General features: G+C 38.6%; 1 protein-coding gene across 1 annotated transcript in view; it reads right to left on the reverse strand.

The window, feature by feature from the left end:
- The window catches only part of CNKSR2 (connector enhancer of kinase suppressor of Ras 2), a 197,754-nt gene that overhangs the window by 154,331 nt on the left and 37,090 nt on the right, over window positions 1-6,333 (reverse strand). The gene's annotated exons all lie outside the window — the stretch shown is intronic.

Consider the following 6,333-nt stretch of genomic DNA (forward strand, 5'->3'; position numbering starts at 1 on the left):
AACTGACATGTTTGCACACCCTGCCAAAGAAGAGAAGGAGAACACTGGGAGGAGGAAGAAGAGAAAATGGAACCACTGGTTGTTTATAAGACTCCGTGCAATGGGAGGGAAGACAAACATGGAATACAAAATGCACAGGAAACTTGAGGCGGACCATCTTATTACATACAGCCTGCTGGGGACTGCATGCACATTGTCACCTTATGTAGCATGTGAGGCAGTTTCTGTAAGCAAGCCTAACAGATGGGAGGCTGGGGGCTGTGAAAGTTTTTCTGACAGGCCAAAATCTCAGTAGATATAGAGAAATGGAATTAGTAAGGCAGAGAGCACATGAAATACAACAACACTGGCGAAAGAACCACTCTTTTCTAAGTTCATCAGATGCCGTAGCTTTATGGTAATTAGTGCAAGCTCTGTTTAGAATGGATGCTTTATATACGACCTAATAACCCACATGAAAAATGTGACTAAGTTTTCCTGGTTTAAGTCTCATTTTTAAATCAGCTTATCCTGTTAGAAAAACAACTTTGATATATGCAACTGTTTTAAAAAAATGAACTTTTAATCCATGAAACGCTTCTCGTGTTACTCAGGCAAGAAAAGCCAATGTGTTCTTAAGCTTTATATAAAGCAACCTATGCAGAAGCAGCAGGTTGATCAGGGAGTATTTTCCTAATAACAGCTGTTGGCATTCAGGAAACATTTGCCAGGAAGTGCAGCCGGAAAGAAAATCTAACACGTTTAATTAATTGCAGACATCAATGAAGTATTTGCAATCTTAGTAGCAAAACACACATTTCATTCTTATATGTGGGAGGGCATGTAACATTTTCAATCTGGACACGTCTATGATGTTCTGCATGGTTTCTTATGAATCATTTTGCAAAAATAGCAGGAAGGGATTGCAACATTTATATTGAAGAAAAAAAAAGTGCTTTTAAGCAGACATAATTATTTCATTGGTAATAGGAAGAGTTTACTATAAGTTTAAACATTCAGCTTAAAGAGGATACTGTTTGAGAAGTCTCACTACTAAGGGAAGAAGGATTCTGGGTTCTTAAATGCTGTAGAGGTTTATTACAACCAAGAAACCAGTGAGTAACAGAGAAACACGGCTACACCCTTGAAATTAAATTCTTCCACACAACCATGAAGGAAACTAAAGAAATATGCTTATTTTTGACAAACCAAGAGTATAGATAAAAATTAAAATATTTCTCAATCTACAAAAGACAATAAAGCAAGTGGAAAACACCTCAGGCATCCAGTCTATGTATAGGGGCAGGTGGCCTCACCTTTAAATTCTCTCCCCAGCACACAATTCCCTACTAATCCAGGGTCTGGGAAGAGGAATTGCTAAATGAGTTCATCACATAGCGAACAGCTGATTGTTGATGCTACATCTTCATATTCAGGCAAGAGAAAATTAACAGTTCAGTAAACCATAAAAGAAAAACTGGAGGAGAGCAAACACAATGCTTAGGTAAAAAAACAATTCCAAAATATACTTTTTCCATACATGAATGACATTCAACTAGACATAATTCAAGCATGAACTCAGGGAAATGTGCAGGAATGGAAAGTTCCATGCCGGCATAGCCCGGAGCAGCCCTGAAGTCTAGGAGTCAAAGAAGCCTAGAAAAGGTCACCAAGCTGATCCCTGCACCGTAGCAAGCTCGTTTTAACTCCCTGCAGCTATCCCTAGAGATGAGGGCTGAGACTGCTTCTGAATGATCCCAAAAGCAAAACCTACATGTCACTTTCTTTCATAGTGAACAGTTTCTTTCTCCTTAGATTTTTTAAGTCACTCCACTGCTTTGTGCTTTATCTTTAAGCAAGTGCTGAGGATAACTGTGCCCACCCTCGTCAAACATCCCTTAGGTAGAACAATAAGCTGAATGCTTATTACTGGAGGCCTTTACCATTTACAATTACTGCTTTTTCATGTCCATTTCATTTCAACTAGAAGAGCTTAAAGCACTTGAGAACTCTAAAAAGAGTCTCTAACTATGCAATTAGAAATAAATTTTTATTCTTAATAGCATACCACCCACAGCTGGAGAACATCTCTTCCTTCCATACCTAGAGTACAAGCCCATATCTTACTCCTGAAAGATCTTCTTAAATATCTGTTTAACCACAGTATCAAAACATTGCAATTAAGGTAAGAAAGAGATCATATGCAAGTTTAACATCAACTTTTTTCTACTTTAGAAAAGCAGGAACACACAAAAAATCTGCAACCAAGCTTTACTCCTACACAAGTTAAGAATTTGCTATTCACTTAGTGAAACAATGCTGTGATTACCTCTGAACTGAAACACACAGATACAGCAAGGAGATATTTTACTTTTACCTGTTTATTCTCTGAACTTCACGCATATATTCACTGACAAACTATAACTAATGCTAGGCTAGATGATCTTCATCTAACCACCCAAACAAAACTTCAGCTGAAACAGCATACGGTTATCTTCTAAATGTGCATTATTTTCTAAAAGATTAATAACACAGATTGCTAATAAAGCAACAAAAGCAGTTCTGCATTAATTTATACTTCCTGAAGATGTAGTCAGATAATGGCCATTAGCAGTTCAGTTATCATCCACAAAGAAAGAGGAAATATGATGGAACAGCAAGTAAAAGGGGAATATGATGGAACAACTTAATTACTAATATCAGATTTTCATGGTCACTCTTGCCAGCTCTGCCTCATGCATCAAAAATGGCAAAAGTGACCTTTGTGGAGGCAGTTGGAACTAGGCTAAGATCCTAATAAAAAGGGAAACATGAGGTCCAAAACTGGAAGAAAAAGAAAAAAAAATGCAGTAAGGCAGGAAGAGAAGAAGAACAAGAACAAACCATAACAATCTGGGAGAGAGTTATTCTGCACTTTCAATCCCAGTATAATTTTAAAACCTATTTTTAAGTCTAGCAAGACCTATGCCACACTGCAACTGAGAGGCATCACTTCTATTTCTTCCAGAACTTCTGACCTTCATAACCACAATTCTGCATTATTTCTACAAAAATTACAAGTGTTATCTGCGAAGATCCTATTGTAATGTCATAAGTAATAATTAGTAAAGACACTTAAATTAAACCCACTGAATTAGACAGCACTGACTGATGACAATGCTGCAAAATGTACACATCTCACCCCATCCTGCCCCAGGCATTGCTAGAACAATTCACATGTGAGGCAACATATATAAAATACAAATATTTGTGGATTTTATTTTTCAAATGCAATGTTTATGATGCTTTTTTTTGCCAGTTTATTTTCTTCTCCCCTCACTATTATTGTCTTCCTTTCAAACATTTGTCTTAGTATGTCACAGAAGTGGGGAACAGGGTCAGCTAATTACACCAGCACTTTTCTTATTCTTTAGTCCTTTTCTTTGCACCCGAGTTGATTAAATCTCAACTCAAAATGTGAAGTACTGAGATCTAGAACACCTGCCGACTCATCCTACTGCTCATATATCTCACAGGGCAAAAATGTCCGTGCAGTTCTCCAGTACTATAACTGTGGGATAATATTCAGCAGCAAACACTTCTATTTTTGCATATATATGATCTGGTTTACAAGTCCGAGTCGGCAACCTGTCAAATTACCTATTGCAATTACCTGTCAAACACTTCTCCTCTCAGGATACTTGCAGGCTATAATCTTGAAACATACCATCGTTATTACTACTACTACTATTACTATTATTCCTGGTTTTGCCACATATTCTAGGCAGCTGCTGCACTGCACTCTTCTTGGCAGTCTTAAGTTCCTGTCAGCTCCACGACTTAACTTCAAAATAAAGTTATGCTAGCTCAGAAAATAAAATACATACATACAAATAGTTAAGGGACACAAAAAGGAAGAAATAGAGAAACACATTTATTAGTTCTTTCAGCAACAAATCAGCAACATTTCAGCATTTCTAGTAAACCTTAGATCAAAGTGCTCAAGAGAGGGCATGGACTTCTTTCACTGTATTTTCTTGTTCAGCAGAATGCCTTAGTTGCTCATGTATATTTAGTCATCCTGATTTATTTTTTCCTCCAAGGCAAGGAAATTTCCTAGGCAGAACTGATACAGAAGCAGGTTACGTGATTGTCAAGAACAAAAACCCGATCTCCTGATTCTCAGGTAACATGTTAGCCTAAAAATGTCCTTTGTGAATTCATATGATAGCAGCATTGCTCAAAAGCAGGCTGTGTGGTGCTAAAGAGGTGGAGTCAAGTGGAGCAACTTGCAAAGAACAAAAGCTTGCCATGAGAGCGTGCCTTCTCCAGGCAGCTTTCACGCTGCTTCTGGTGGAGCTTCTTCACTGTTTTTTTCATTTGTTTTCCTCTGCAGTCCAACTGAATTTACATGAAAGAGATTTACATGCATGTTTGTGTATTTCACTGGTTTTACCAGTATTTTGCTGATAAAATGTAGGCAAGGTTAGGAACATAATTTTAAAAGCGGTAGTGAAATTGCCTGGGAAATGCATCTTTCATGAGCAATCCCACACATCTTCCATGTCTAGTTTTAAGAGGGCAACAGCTAGATTTTATGTACTGCTCAAAAACAGATGTCTGATAGAATTGCTGTCAGCATTATTTTGAAGTCACGCAAAATGTTCTAAACTATGTAACTCCAGTTCTCTATTTGTAACAAAAATAATGAGTTACATGATTGCTAAAAGAGGTTTCAGACTCTCATGTATTGCCAAATCTTTGGTATAAAATCTCTCTTGAGCAATGTAGCCATTGGTTGGAATTAAACCAAGTCATCCTTTAAATCCCTTTGCTTCTCAAATTGATTAGAACTGTAACTGAGTCCTTTAATACCAGTATATGTCAAATGGATGGTCTGTCAGTCTTGCTACTTAGCAACGATAAAAAATAATTAACTTGAGAATGCTCAGATCATAACTCCCAGTCCCTTCAGCCTCAGCACTGCACCATCAAAAATAAGTTGTTCTGGCTTCAAGGAGCCCACTCTGAGCCTGTTCAAGTGCCACTAGGTCTAGGGAATTTATGACATTGGCTCTAGAAAGGCTCATTTGGTTTGAATTCTGCCCAATTCAGCTATGGCAAGAGAGCCACAAGACTGAGGTTTGCTGGAGTCCTCACTGAAGGTTCTCACAAAAGTTCTCAACAACAATGATGACAAAGTCTAAAGCTTTGCCAACACATGAAGAAGGCAAAAGTTTTATAGCTTTCATAGTACCTTCATTTATTATTAGCCTTCATTGCTTTTCTCGGACCAAGACAGTGGTACATAATTTCCAAACAGGTACAAGGGTAAGACCGGTTGAGTCAATTTAGCCTTTCACTACTTAGAAAATGCATGGAAAATATATCTAATACAGCTGATGGCAGGATTAAACAATGACAGCTTTGAAACAATAAACTTGATTGATATGATATAGGCTATGGCAAAATGCTGTGTTCTGTACAGCATGACGATTAGAAAACTGAAGGATATTAGGGAACTCTGCTCAAACTGTGATTTACAGGTATGTCTGGGTAATTACTGGAATAATAAAATAGAAGTTGGCAGATATACAGATCTGCTCAACCCCCTCCCCTCCAACTTTCCTCCCCAAAACAAGAAATAAAAAACTCTTAAATACCCCCAAAGATACAGAAGTGGCGAGCAGGTAACGTTCTCCTCTGGCAACAGGCAAAGAATTAAGAGCGTGATACAGGCAGAGGTTTCCTGAGGTGCTTCACCACATCTTTGATTTTAAGAGGTCTAGCAGGACTTTGGATACAAAAAGTGTGGGCCTTGGGGACACTGACGATTACAAATGTTTGGAACAGAGAGAGGGGAAGAGGAAATACTTCATTCCTGTCTCACTACCTAAAATGCAACAGCAAGCTCCTCTTAAGCTATGCAACAACCCAGTGCTTGCATAGGTAATCCTTGGCTGCTGCCATACAAAACGAATTTTTAAAATTACACAGCCATTGTTAAAAACCTATACTGTGTTTCTAAGTGGACTTCCCAGAATATGTGCTTTTCCTCACTTTCTTCCCACTGAGCTGCTCCAAAAGAGTCTCCCTTCGCGGCTGTTCCTCCTCCTTCCGACTGCCACAGTCCCAGGGAGCTCTATCCTCAGCTCTCCCCTTTTCTGCAACCTCTTCTCTATTGCTCAGCAGCCTCCTAAAATCATGCTGCTTTAATTATCGTCTCTGTGCAGATGAGTCACAGATCTCTCGTCCCTTCTGTTCACATTCACAGTTCAGAATCTCCTCCTGGATATTTGCCACCAGCCCTAACGCAGTATGCTGAAGAGCTGAAATCACGTTTCTTCCCAAACCCTCCCTGTTTCCCCCTTCTTT

Source organism: Pygoscelis adeliae, unplaced genomic scaffold (assembly GCF_000699105.1).
Source record: "Pygoscelis adeliae isolate BGI_AS28 unplaced genomic scaffold, ASM69910v1 Scaffold53, whole genome shotgun sequence".
Taxonomy (NCBI): Eukaryota; Metazoa; Chordata; class Aves; order Sphenisciformes; family Spheniscidae; genus Pygoscelis; species Pygoscelis adeliae.